At 52.4% G+C, this 14,077-nt stretch overlaps 1 protein-coding gene across 1 annotated transcript in view; it reads right to left on the bottom strand.

Annotated features, from left to right (window-relative positions):
- HOPX (HOP homeobox) overlaps window positions 1–11,978 on the bottom strand; it is a 30,627-nt gene extending 18,649 nt beyond the window's left edge. The window contains exon 1 of the mRNA XM_032784989.2: window positions 11,628–11,978. The gene's annotated coding sequence lies outside the window, so the exon portion shown is untranslated. The remainder of the gene's footprint in view (window positions 1–11,627) is intronic.
- Between the last annotated feature and the right edge of the window lie 2,099 nt (window positions 11,979–14,077).

Genomic DNA, 14,077 nt, shown 5'->3' with positions numbered 1-14,077 from the left:
GTACCAGATGACAGAGCAAGGAGCAATGGTCTCAAATTGCAGTGGGAGAGGTTTAGGTTGGATATTAGGAAAAACTTTTTCACTAGGAGGGTGGTGAAGCACTGGAATGGGTTACCTAGGGAGGTGGTGGAATCTCCTTCCTCACAGGTTTTTAAGGTCAGGCCTGACAAAGCCCTGGCCAGGATGATTTAGTTGGGGATTGGTCCTGCTTTGAGCAGGGAGTTGGACTAGATACCTCCTGAGTTCCATTCCAACCCTGATATTCTATGATTTTATGATTCTATGGTGTGTGGTGTTGCATTGTCTGGAATCTGTTTGTATTCTGTTTCTAGGAATGACAGCAGTTTGTTAACATGGCTGGTTATGAAAAGACATTTGAATTGTGCAAGATACGCCCAGTAGGAAGTGGATCACCCTGAGCTGACAGGTTGTATGTGGTTTGATAGGCTGGGAATGCATGCTTCCGAAAGGAAGAGAGGGGCTGTGCTGGAAAGGGAAGTGGTTTGATCAGGAGTCCTGCCTGGCTCTGGGTTTTGTACCTGGGGATAGATCTGGCTTTAGGTAACGCGGGGCCTGATTCGAAAGGGCTGTTGCCGAAATGCCACCAAAGACGGCGGCAATTCGGCTGCAGCTCAATCGATTCCCGCTGTTTCCGGCGGCACTTTGGTTGAGGGTGCGGGACCCCTCTTCTGGACACTGCGGGGCCCAATTCCCTGGAATCCAGGGAATTGCCCTAAAGCCGGCCCTGCCTGGGGACCCTGAACCCTTCATAGGGCTGTCTTCACTGCATTGGGCTTCCCGGTGGCCGAGATGAACTTCGTGGGGCCTGCGCAATGGCGACAGAGCTAGAACTGAACATCATGTGTGCCCTGAGTGCCGGGGAAGGAGCTGAACTGGCTGAGACAGTCACAGAACAGCAGGAGACCTGGTGGGGTGGGTGTTGCTGGTACAGAGAAGCCTGGCTGAGAGTCGCCTCCTAGTGCCCACTTGATCAGCACTGGGCCTAATGGGATCTGTGAGTGAGCTTTTAGATGGATGTGGGCCCTCAACAAGCAGGACACCTAATAACTGGGATTGTGGAGTGTGATCATAGAACCAAGGGTTAGAAGGGACAGCCTGGGTCAATCTAACCCCCTACCAAGATGCAGGATTTATTGTGTCTAAATCATTTGAGACAGGTAGCTCTGCCCAGCCTCCTTTTGAAAACCTCCAGTGAAGGAGTTTGCACAACCTCCATAGGCATCTGTTCCATTGTCCTACTGTTCTGACAGTTGGGAAGTTTTTCCTGAGCTTTAATCTAAATCTGCTGTGCTGTAGTTTGATCCCATTGCCTCTTGTCCTGCCCTCTGTGGCAAGAGAGAACAACTTCTCTCCATCTTCTTTATGGCAGCCTTTCAAGTATCTGAAGACAGCTTTCATATCTCCCCCTTAATCTCCTCTTGTCCAAACTAAACATACCCAGTTCCTTCAGCCGTTGCTCGTATGGCTGCATTCCATCCCTTTGATCATCTTTGTTGCTCGTCTCTCCACATCCTTTCTATACACCAGTGACCAGAACTGGACAGCTTGGGTTTTGCTCATTTTATTGCAGGTAAATATATAGTGACTGTGTTTTTCCCAAATAAAAGGTGTGCGCGGTTCCTTGTTCCCACAGACTCTGAGTGCTGGGAAATGGGGAAGAACTGCCTGCAATGGTGACCAGGGAATTTAAACGTTAAGTTCTTGAAAGATGGACATGACTAAGGTTTTAATGGGGGAGAGAGGGAGGCTAGAGCCACACGTTTCGAGAAAGGTCCCCATGGCATCTCATTGGAGCTGGCCTGGATTAGAGTCATGGACAGCTGACTGCTCCACCAGCTGAGGAAAAATGGTCTCCAGGCACAGGTGTACTTGTGGAGGTGGAAATTCCACCCTCCCCATTCCTACTCCCCTTCTCCAAAACACAACGAAGATCTGGCTTGAACTTGCTGTGAAAAGGCAGCAGATTCTGACTTCAGAATCAAACCTTGTATCCTGCTTTGTCACCAGCTATTGCTCTCAGGAACGCCCTGTAGCAGCTTTATTTTCATGTCCCAGAAGGACTTGGTACAACCCCCCAGGCCCACAAACCAGGGCGGCTCTCTCGAGGCTGACAGTCATAGTCTCTAAAGTGCCAAGGTCTTATTGAAAGCCGATGGGACTATGACTCCTAACTGCCAAAGTCATTTCTGAAAACAGGGCAAATGCTTGTAAGTCACAGACAGGGCCGGTGCAACCATTTAGGCGACCCAGGCGATCGCCTAGGGCACTAGGATTTGGGAGGCGGCATTTTCTTTGGCAGTGACTGCGACGGCTGGATCTTTGCCTGCCCCTGTCACTGCCAGCATTTAGGCGGAGGGCGTTGGGGCAGGGGAGCGCCGGGAGGGCCGCCTGAAGCAAGTAAGGGGGATGGGGAAGCACGCAGGGGAACTCCCCGCCCCTAAGCTGATTGGCGCTGCAAGCCTGGGAGACGGGAGAAGTGAAGCAGAGACGGCGTGTTGGGGGAGGAGGTGGAGCAAGGGTGAGCTGCTTCACTTCTCCTGCCTCCCAGGCTTGCGGCGCCAATCAGCTTATGCACCACAAGCCTGGGAGGCAGGAGAAGTGAAGCAGCAATGGCTTGCTCGGGATGGAGGCGGAGCAGGGGTGAACTGGGGTTGGGGGTGTGCCTCAGGGCAGGGCAGAGGGTGGGGGGTGGGAGATGCCACGCGGGGCACCTCAGGGTGGAGGGGGGGAGCTGCCGCAGGGGGCACCTCACGGCGGGGGCTCGGGGACGGGGGAGGGCACAAGGTGGAAGTTTCACCTAGGGTGCAAAACATCCTTGCACCGGCCCTGGTCACAGAGGGTCTTTTGAAATGCTACCCTCTATCTCAATACCCTTTGACCTTTCTGCTGCCAACACCCTGTCTGGAAACTCCTGTTGGAGCCACTTCTGCAGAAGGCAGCATTTGCTAGTGAAATCATTGTTTGGCAATATGGAAAGTAGTTATAAATAACACTGTGCCCCAGCTGTGCAACCTCCACCATCACATGACTCATTGGTTGAACACTGATGGTAAAATGCATTGCTCAAACACAGAGCTTCTTTCCTGTGTCCGAGAATGCTGCAGGACAGTAACCACCCACATGGCTCTGATGTACTGATGTGTGAAATGGGTGGGACCAGCTCATTTCTCCTCGTTACAAAACAAACGAATGACCAAACAATTCGCTTACCTAATGAGAGGAATAGGACATCATTGCTTGTGCAAACTTAATTACTGCCACTCCCTCACTAGTGACCCACACAAACGAAATAAGTAGCATGCTTTTCTATTGCGTCCTCCAGCACCCAGCTACAGGAAAGCCAGTGTCGTCCTGCCTGATCAGCAATGTGGAGTACTTTGCATAGAAATCTGAGTGACTCCAACAGAGCATGCAGTCGAGAGATAAACATAAGAACATAAGAACGGCCGTACCGGGTCAGATCAAAGGTCCATCTAACCCAGTATCTGTCTATCGACAGTGGCCAATGCCAGGTGCCCCAGAGGGAGTGAATCTAACAGGCAATGATCAAGTGATCTCTCTCCTGCCATCCATCTCCATTCTCTGACAAACAGAGGCTAGGGACACCATTCCTTACCCATCCTGGCTAACAGCCATTTATGGACTTAACCACCATGAATTTATCCAGTTCTTTTTTAAACCCGGTTATAGTCCTAGCCTTCACAACCTCCTCAGGTAAGGAGGTTTTCCTACCTGGCAGTGGGGAGGCAGCACATGTAGACATACCCAAGCCAGCTTGGATCTAGCTAGCTTCAAGGCGGCTCAAGTGATGATAGCAGTGAAGCTATGGCAGCAAGGGCAGGGGCACGGCTAGCGCCATTCGGGAGTTGGGTGTGTAGTTGAGCCACTTGCCCTAGATCAATGGGAGCTTAGATATGGTATGTGTAGACATGCTGTAGTCGCACCTCCTGACTGCAGTGTAGACACAGACCTGCCGCAGCTTTGACATGTGGTGTTTGTGCGAAAAGATAGTGGCCCCAAACTGGAAACCTAAATCTGGATGTAGGCTCCTTAATTAAAATAGCCGTCATAGGCTGAAATTTAGGCTGGCAAGCAAAGGACAACCCGGCTGATTGTAACTGCCTTGTGGGGCTAGAAAGCAGTAAATGGTCCTGCAAGTACCTGAGTACTGGATTTGCCAGGCTGGCTGAGTCCATCCCAATGCCTGGAATTGTCTCACTGGCCACCGGTGTTGTTTGCCGAAGGCCAGTTCCCTGCCGCGATCCAGCAAGGGAGCGGGCTGGAAACCCCGATGCTTCTGGCTGAACTGGAAGGAGCAGGGAAGGGCCAATTCCAACCCCGGCCTGGAGGTGGTGTCCCGTGTGCGCCCAGAGACGAGCACTCAGGAAAAGGGCAGGCTCTCCAAAGAAGCTGGTGCTGGCCATGCTAGGCCAGAGTGGTCTTCCCTGGTGAGGGAGCAGCCCCCAGTAACCCCTGCACCTACAGTCATTGCCCCAGGCACTCTGGGCTGGAGCCTCAGCGCCCTGAAGCAACCGCTAGGCCTCACTCTTCCAGCACCACTGGCTACAAGGTTGATGTAATGGTCTTCACGGGCATTCCCCTGGCCTAGAGGAATCGCTGCCTCTCCGCCATCTCCGTCGTGTGGGGTGAGGAGCAGGGGGCAAGGTGTTCCCTCCCAGACGCCAGGCACCTGTCTATGCACCTATACAGGCCCCATTCCCATGCAATCTGAGCATTCGCACTGCTCAATACATTTGCCCTCCTGACACCTCATGGGGCGGGGCCAGACTGTTAGCCTCATTACACAGGTGGGAGCTGGAACACAGGGGAGAGTAAGTGTTGAGCACAGGGCCCCAGGGAGTCAGGGGCAGAACAGGGGCTGACCCAGCTCTTTGCATCCCTCTTTCCTCTGCCACCAGCTGTTTGGAAAAGTCCATCTGTCCCTCTGCCCCATATTCAGACCTGCTCCAAAACCAGATATTTCTGGCAGTCTGCTGTTCTGCAGCTCTGTGGGGTGTGGGCACGGCGGAACCCACCCAAAGGAAAGCTGTCCTGCCTCGCCGTACAGCGGAGTCGTGATGGTTCCTCCCACAGCCCAGCTCTCTAGCCTCCCACTGCGGAGATAGGGCTGGTTTCCATGTAGCACGGCTGTCTAGTATCTGCTTGGGTGCGCAGGGCGAGCTAGCCGGGTTTGCCCTACGTGTGTGTCAGCTACAAGCCCAGCCTGGGCAGGTAGTCTGTGCTGTTTGGAGGGAGATGTGTTTTCCTCCAGCTCCCACCCCCTCCAGTCTCTACTGTCATGTCCTCCCTATTGCCTCTCTGTCCTCGGCTTCGTCTCTTGCCAGGCCCCAGGTCTGGAACGCCGCCCTCCCCTCCTGCTCAGTGTTCAGATCCTGCCATGACATTCTGTTGAGCGTCACTAATCTCACTGCTTCAGGCTAGGCCAGAGCCAAGTTTACAATGGCACCAGTGGCTCCATGGAGCCAGGCCCATACTCAGAAGGGGCCCCGGCCTGCTCCACTTGCACTGCGCCCCGAGACCCCTGATGGCTCTCCCCTACACCCCTTGCTCCTCTCGGCCTGTCCCCCGGCCTGACCGAGGCCTCCTCTCTGCCCCCTGGCCCCACCCCTGGTCTCTTAGCCCCCAGTGCACCTCCAGCTCTGGACAGTCTCAGCTTCCCACCAACTGTGGGGCCCCACCTGTCCCCCAGAGCTGATTTGTCTGGGACTGGTGCAGAAGCCTGGCCAGTCTCAGCCACCCGGGGGCAGGTGAGGGGAAGAAACAGTATGGAGGGCTTGGCAGAGCCCCTCCCGACAAGGTCATCTTGAGGAACCCCAGCTGGGGCAGGTCCCGGCCTGGCTGATCGTGCCACTCCCAAGGGGTCAGAGCAATTCCAGGCCCTGGCTGCACTGCCAGCTCAGCCTGGCAGACACAGTCACCTCCCAGCAAGGCTGGGAGGCAGGGCTTGGGGGAGTGGGTCTGTGGAGAGTCTGGGGGTGCTGGGCTGTGAAAGAGCAGAGAGGATTTGTGTGTGTTGGGGCACTAGGGAGTGGGGGTTCTAGGGAGGGTGCTGGGCAGTTATGGTGGGGCTGTGGGCAGAGGGCGCTGGGCAGGGGTGGTGGTGTGCAGGGCGCTGTGCATTTGGGTGCTGGGTCTGGGGGACGCTGGGCATAGTGGGTCCAGGGGGGCTCTGACCATAGGGAATTGGGGGATATTGGGTGGGGGGGCTTGGAATGGGCCTGTCCCCGAGGGAAAGGGGCATACTGGCAGCACCGGGCTGGGCAGGCCACTGTGCTTCTGGTAACTGCTGGTTTGTAAATAGTGCCCTTGTATTGGGCAGGGCCCTGCCATGCCATGCCCCATTGTCTCTGGCTGGCCCCTCGCCCTGGGGAATAACCTCCCCACGCCATGCTCCATTGCCTTCATGGGCACCCACAAAAGGCCCACAAAAGGTTAATCCGGCCTTCTGGGCCTTCATCTGGCAGAGCATCTGTGGCCGACAGCGCTGGACCCAGCACCGTGGCCCTGGGGCGATCTGGAGCCCACTTGGGGTGCAAGTTCCCCTGGCAGAGCTGGGGCCAGCTGTGATAGGCTCAGAACCCTGGGCATGCTGACAGTCTCAGTAAACAGTCGTTCTTTAAAATGTGTTAATTTTATGCTGCCAATTTGCATATGAAATTTAACACGTGCATATTTGTTTCCCCAGTTCAGCTTTATAGTTGTTTTGTTTCTTTTAGCACTCTCCAGTGAGTGCCTGGAGCCAGAGGCAGCTCAGTGGAAAAGCAGTTTCCAACGGGAGGGATATCCCTGCAATGACTTCAGGCTGAGGAGCGGCAGGGGCTGCTGTTCAGTGTTCACCACCCATGATCTCTGGCCTCAGGGTCTGTGGCCCTCAGCCTGCCAATTCCCTTTCCCTCACTAGCCCCAGTCTGAGGCTTTGATCGCGCTCCCCCGACTTTGGAAACATGTGTTAACACTGCACACTAAGCCCAGGCCCGGACGCAGATTTGAGGCTATCCCCACTCTGGTCCACACAGAATCAGACACTCAGGATGTAGGTCTTAGGACCCTGCGGAGGGAGACAGAGCCTAGTTCCTGGTGTGACCCAGGGCCAAGCCCTGTCACTTTGCAGCATGGATGCTGGTCTAGCTGCAGACTCGAGTCCGTAGGGCAGTGCAGTGCAGTGTGGATGCATTAGCAGGGCTGTGAGACCAGTTCCAGCAATGGTAAACCCAGTTTTCTAATGCAGTGTGGAGGCTCAAGCTTGGGCTTGGAAATGCTGCATTCCCAAGATTGGGTCCCCCAGACCTGCGCTTAGTGTGCAGTGTAGACACAGGCTATAGAGACCCCAAAGGCAGAAGCTTTCAAACGGCTCGTGGCCTGGTCTCTGCTGTTGGATAAGCTATTTCCCTGGTGTACGTGTGTTCTGTGCTACCCACAGGGGTTGAGGCTACCTGAGGCTTCCCTGAAATTCTCCCCCATTGCTCCAGTGCTGATTTAGCACCATCAGTGCTAGCAAAGGTGGGCACACTAGTGCAGCCTGCCCAGAGGTCTGTGCCCTAGTCACAAGGCCATGCTACACGCACCATGGCACTGACTTGTGCCTCACAAGGCTGTGCACCAGTAAAATAATGTCCAGCTCTGAGTGTTGGATTAGAGACTCCCCGTAACACGGGCCAGAAACTGGACAGGTGCACTGAAGAATACAGATTTCTTTGGCACTTCATTAGTTCTCTCAAATCTTTGCCACGCAGCTGTAGTGTAGTCAGTCTAAACTCCCACTAATAAATACCTTGTATGCAGAGCCTAGGAGAATTGTTGCTGGTCACCATGCACAAAGTGACTCTTCTGTAACTCTGTAATGACTGAAGCATTACAGGCCAGGTGTCACTGAGTAAGTCCTGGAGTGAGTGGCATTGTAAGCACTAAGGTGGCTTTTCCATTTCCAATGGGACAGATCATCATGACTTAAAATCTTGCAGAAATTAGGGCAAACGCTATTCCGTTGTTTACATAACAGTGTTTTGTTTGCTGAATTTTCAGCAAATTTGCTTAAAACAGTATTTTTTGCTTTTAAAATTGTAACGTGTTCAAAACATTTTTTAAAATGTCAATACAATTTTTTGATTTGGGGATAAAAAATACCTGTATGGATCAAAACTGGTAATTAAAAATCCCCACAAAACTAAACTGAAAAAAGAAAATTAAGGAAAGGTCAGTAGAACAAACAGGCAAGCAGCAGAATACGGACCTTGGACTTCAGAAAAGCAGACTTGACTCCCTCAGGGAACTGATGGGCAGGATCCCCTGGGAGAATAACATGTTGGGGAAAGGAGTCCAGGAGAGCTGGCTGTATTTTAAAGAATCCTTATTGAGGTTGCAGGAACAAACCATCCCACTGTGTGGAAAGAATAGTAAATATGGCAGGCGACCAGCTTGGCACTTAACAGTGAAATCCTTGCTGATCTTGAAGACAAAAAGGAAGCTTACAAGTGGAAGATTGGACGAATGACCAGAGAGGAGTATAAAAATATTGCTCAGGCATGCAGGAGTAAAATCAGGATGGCCAAATCACACTTGGAGTTGCAGCTAGCAAGAGATGTTAAGAGTAACAAGAAGGGTTCAGGGCCGCCCAGAGGATTCAGGGGCCTGGGGTCTTCGGCGGCAGGGGTCCTCGCTTCGGCGGTAATTCAGCAGGGGGTCCTTCCACTCCAGGACCTGCCACCGAAGTGCCCCAAAGACCCGTGGTGGGGGTCCCCCCACCGCCGAATTACCGCCGAAGTGGGACCTGCCGCCAAAGTGCCAGGTCTTCAGCGGTAATTCGGCAGCATGGGGTCCTTCCTGGAGATCTAGAGCGGAAGAAGTTCCAGTGGCCTGGGCCTCATGAGCGTTTTTCGGGGCCCCTGGAGCAAGTGAAGGACCCCACTCTAGGAGCCAGAAAAATTCTCATGGGGGCCCTTGCGGGGCCCAGGGCCTGGGGAAAATAGCCCCACTTGCCCCCCTCCCCGGGCGGCCCTGGAAGGGTTTCTTCAGCTATGTTAGCAACAAGAAGAAAGTCAAGGAAAGCGTGGGCCCCTTACTGAATGAGGGAGGCAACCTAGTGACAGAGGATGTGGAAAAAGCTAATGTACAAAGTGCTTCCCACCTCTTTTACCCTTTTTAACCAAAAGCTCATCCTCAGAGTCTTGTAACAAAGTCAGAGCATTTCCCTTTCTATGGCATGAGAGTGAAAATAAAGGAACAGTTCACCCCTCTCCCTTATGCAATGAACACGGGCCAAGACTATCTCTGCTGCCCTACCCCCCTTTACAATGCTCTCTGTATCCCAGGGTCCCTCACTCGGGCTCCCAGGTGCACTAAAGCCAACGAACGTCGCCTACCTTCCCAGTGCACTGCAAGAGGGGGCTGCCGACAGACCACATTCAGCAGGAGCCGCCCCCGTTTTGAACAGAACCCTAATACTAGGTGAACCTTCCTTCCCCGGGCACACGGCCTCCTGGGCATGCTTTACTCAGCTAAGGCAGCACTGTCTCTGGCAGCAAACTCAGCAGTCTGACTGCTTTCCCGGAGGAAAAGTAGATTGAGCTGGTGCTAGGTCCTGGAGAGAGCCCCTCTGCGCTGTGTCTGCTCACGCAGAGAATGCTGCATGCTGAAGAGGCCTTCGGCACCCATTGGGGGGTGCGTTTGCCTGAAAATATTTCTTTCGAACAACAGTTTAGAGCAGCGTGGACAGAGCAGTCTGCCCTGCCTCACTTTTGCAGAGTCCTATTGCCAACCCTGAGGTTTGTATCAGGTCTGGGGGCCGGAGGTGCTGAGCCTTTGCAGGGTCCAGTGATGTCGCTTGCGGGTAAGTGCTCCTGACTGCTGAAAAGTAGCCCCTAAGGAGTGAGCTTTCCGAGAGCATTCAGTGCTGGCCTCACCCCATGGATGTCAGTGCTGAAACTCCCACTGGCTTCACGGTGAGCAGAGTTAGGCCAAAACTGACCCCCCCCTCCTCCCCCACATTATAAAGCATCTTTCCTCCCAAAGGGGCCCCATCCTGCAAACACACATTGTTCACAAAGTACCTGAGTCATCTCAAGCAATGTACTGTAGGGTTCTCATTGAGCCCTGGTTCCACAGCCAACTGAATCACAGCTATTGAACATGGGACATGAGCTTTTTGCCACCCCAAGCTCCAAGAGCGCAACTGCTCAAGCAAAAAGGATGTTCGGAACGAAGCCCCTGGAACTGGGCCGCCCCAAGCACGTGCTTGCTTTCCTGGTGCCTAGAGCCAGTCCTGAGTGCAAGCAGCAAAAATGACTGGATCTCTGAAGCCAGGCCAAGTGCTTTCAAGGCACCTAGCATCATAGGCTCAATGATTTCAATGGGAGTCAAGTGCCTCCATTTCTTTGAGGTTCTGGGCCTTAGTGTCTGAGTGCCAAATTCTCCTGCTACCTGCAAGCTATGGCCAAAGGGTCGTCCTTTATGCAATAGATAACATTGCAATTTCAACTAAGTACAACCCAGCTATAGTTTCCTGCCTTGCTGAAATCCTCTCAACCACAGGAAGCAGTAATCTCGGTTCTGGTGCTCGGACGTTATACACAATGGTCATACAAAGGGTTAATGGTGTTCTGTACTGGCTCCCTGGTGAGCCGTTACAAACAACACCTATCCTCTCTACTGGGTCATTTGAACGCTATGCGCAATATCTGGCTGGTGGCTGCTTCTGTCAATATTTACTGAGCGATAAATGTCACTTGAAGTTTGGCCTCTTTTTAATATTTCATGCTTTGCTAAGCTGCAGCAGCACTGACTAACCCCCACTGCTGTGGTCTGTCTCACTGACCTCCCTGCTATCTATTCTTCAAACACAATCACTCAGCTGTCAGTGGGCTCTACCCTGACTGAATGTTTAAGTGGCTATTTTTAGATATCCCCTTTTTCCTGCCACTGGGAGGATCAAAACAACAAACCACTAGCAACCAAAAGGCAAATGTGAAAAGCCGAAAAAGCCCCCAGAGCATGTCCGTCCTTTTCTCTGCTTCAGCAACATGTCCTGGTCCAGGGCTCGGTTCTGCCACCTTTACTCTTGTTAATGCATACCATACTTTTGCTGGTGGTCCTGCTGACACCAGTTACCATTGGCTCTGAACTCAACTGTGTGTGTGTGTGGGGGGGGGGGGTGACACACACAATATGGTACCAGTCACTGTAAACAAGGTGACAGAATCTGCTCCTTAATACATAAACAGTGATCATGTATAATAGTAACATGCAGCATCTAATTAATCTCCAGCTGGCTTCAGCAGCTCAATATTTATAGCAAAATATCTGGTAAAAGCAGAAGAAATAATAATCTGAATGCAACAACAGCCAGCAGAGCCAACTCCCTACCTTTTAACACTGCGAAGTGCAGCAACACCTGGTGCTATTACACACCTCTTTCTGCACCTGGGCACTTTCTTCCACCAGTACCTGTGCAGGGTGGTGCCAGTACAGTTCTGGCCCTCATCCCCACACCCCTCTGCTTCCCTCTTGCTGCAGCAGAGTCCCTGACAGTCCTCACTTCCACTCTGGGTTCTCACTAAAGCCACTGCATTCAAGTCAAAGTTTGCACTCACCTGGAGCTGTAAGTGACTGTATCGTTCTCAAAAATCCAGTGTCTTATGCGCCTGTTTAAGTAGCTGTGCGGGCGGTTGCCCCTGATAACAAGCCTATCTGTGTGTGTGACAAGCAGGTACCTGAAAAACCTGCAGCACACTGTCACCTGGCTGGCTGTTCAGCCACACACACTGCTGGTAATTCAGGTTTGGCATTCAGCTCGCCGAGGCAGGAACATCTGCTCTTATTCAAACCCACCGGTTCTAGAGCTCACACAAAGCCTGGCGAGAACAGAAGCTGAGGATACTTGGCTTCCCTCTCTGTGCCTGGCTTCTCACTAGCTGCTGCAGCACTTCAAAGAGCTCTTTGTTGATGTAATGAGTTCCCCTGGCCGTGTGCCAGCCTGGGTGTCGTTCTGACGGTTGTCTAATTAACGCATCCTTGTTTCCCTTTAGGGACAGAACGTACACATACCATATAGAAGGGAGGGGATGGCAGGTATGATTCACCCGCAGCTCCACCACAAGCGCTGGTAAATCTGTTTTCTTTCTCAGTGTGTCCTTCCTAGCTTGCCTGCCCTGACATCTCAGCAAAGAACTAGAGGACTTTTTATGGGACTTCTGCACCCATGTTTGTGCATGTGCAGGTGTATAATTGCCTTGCTGTGGGCACGCTGCACTCAGTTATGCCTTGGAGTCCCCTGCACAGGGTGCAAGGACCACTTCCCAAACTCTCCTGGGTGGGCGAACTGGAGCAGGGGGATCCTTGGCACTGTCCCCACAATATGCAGCCCAGTGTGGCTGAGTCAGCATCCAGGGGTCACAGTGCACGTGGAATAGCCATCGGAAGATTCCCACCACCAGTTCTGGGAAGGAGGCTGGTGAGGTCTCTGGCCTATGTCGCATGGGGGTCAGACTGATCACAATGGTCCTTCTACCCTTGGAATCTGTGACCCCTTCCAAGCTCAGATGAAGCCAGAGAAAATTGTGCATCAGTCACAAGGTCTCCTAGTGCTCCTCGTGGAGGCCATGTCGCACACACCACCTGTCTCATGGCTATGCTGACAGACACTGTCTAGCTTTGAAGAGGAAGGAGCCAGTTGGGTCTACTGAAAGTGATGACAAGCTTCAGGAAAATAAACTCCAGCAATGGGGTAAAATGCAAATACAAACCCTTCTGTGGCAGCCCTGCCCATGAAAAGCCCCCAGCCATTAAACCTAGTGGTAGCTGGGGGTGCTGACCTCTTACTCCCATCGACTTGGATTCCAGGTGCACTAAGTACACAGGCCAACACTTAGTGAGCCTGGCTGCTAGAGCTCTGGGGTGCCCAGACTGAAATACCGAAGGTCCCTGGAGGTCCAGTGGGCATCTGCTGGGGCTACATGTGCAGGCCAAGCCAGCTCCACTTGGGCACTGAACGCTGGAGGCCCCTAAAATCAGTGACTACGTTTGACCATATGGTCCTTAGTGTCTGGCCTCTGCTGCCGTGAAAGGTATCTGCCCTGCCATTGGAGCATTGCCGATGAGCATCTCTAGTGCCCTTGCTGAGGACTTACCTTTGGTTTTCGTTTCCTGCATTCAGTGGTAATGCCCCTTTGGCTGGGTTCCTGCCATAGCAAATCAGCAGTTTAGAATTGGCTTTAATCTGTCCTGTAACCACAAGGATACTCTGGTGGTTAAGGCACAGGACTGAGTGCTGTAACCCTCTGCAATCAGTTCCTGGCGTGGCCACGAACCTCCTGTGACCTTGAAGTCCCATTGGCCTGGCTCAGCCTCTCCTGCAGACATACCTTTTCCATGGGGTGTCTGAAGAGAGCTCCATAAGGAATCCCTCACTTCGCTGATTAAATATAGATGGCTCTAATGTTACTATGGGAACAATTTTGGGGAAGGAGGAAATACATTAGCAAAAATAATGCGATTTAGGGTGAGTTTTAGCCATGCACCCTCCTGCCCTCAGACTTTTATAGAAAATTGGTAACAGCTGAATACCTGCAGAGAGGCACAGTACATACCACTTCTGCACACTCCTACATCCAACACGTTGCTCCCTCTGGTGTGGTGATGGGAGGACGGAGATCTCCTCTGGGGTTGTTCCTGCCTCGCAGTGAATGTGGCTCAGTTGGATCCTGTCTGCAAAGCGCCCAAGTGCTGTGGGAATTTTCTGGTCTGTTTTTTGGAATTTCCATTGGTTTAGGGGTTTGTGTTCAGCTGTGTTGGGACTGAATAAAACTAAACACTGAATGAGTGAAAGGGCAGAAATGATGAGTGTTGAAGTGCTGAGAAGGCTGAGGGGAAAAAAGCATTCGGTTAAGAAGCTTGTAGCTACAAACAGGAATGAAAACTTTTCCTTAAGGAATAGCAGAGAGTTACTTGGTTGTCAGCCAGCTGAGTTGCAAATTAGCCAGTCAGAGGCAGCCAAAGCAATCCATGGTAATCTGACAGCACAGAAAATATGCTGTTAATATCA

This window comes from Chelonoidis abingdonii, chromosome 5 (genome assembly GCF_003597395.2).
Source record: "Chelonoidis abingdonii isolate Lonesome George chromosome 5, CheloAbing_2.0, whole genome shotgun sequence".
Classification (NCBI taxonomy): Eukaryota; Metazoa; Chordata; order Testudines; family Testudinidae; genus Chelonoidis; species Chelonoidis abingdonii.
Note: the sequence above shows the minus strand (reverse complement) of the source record. Positions and strands in the feature narration are given on the sequence as shown.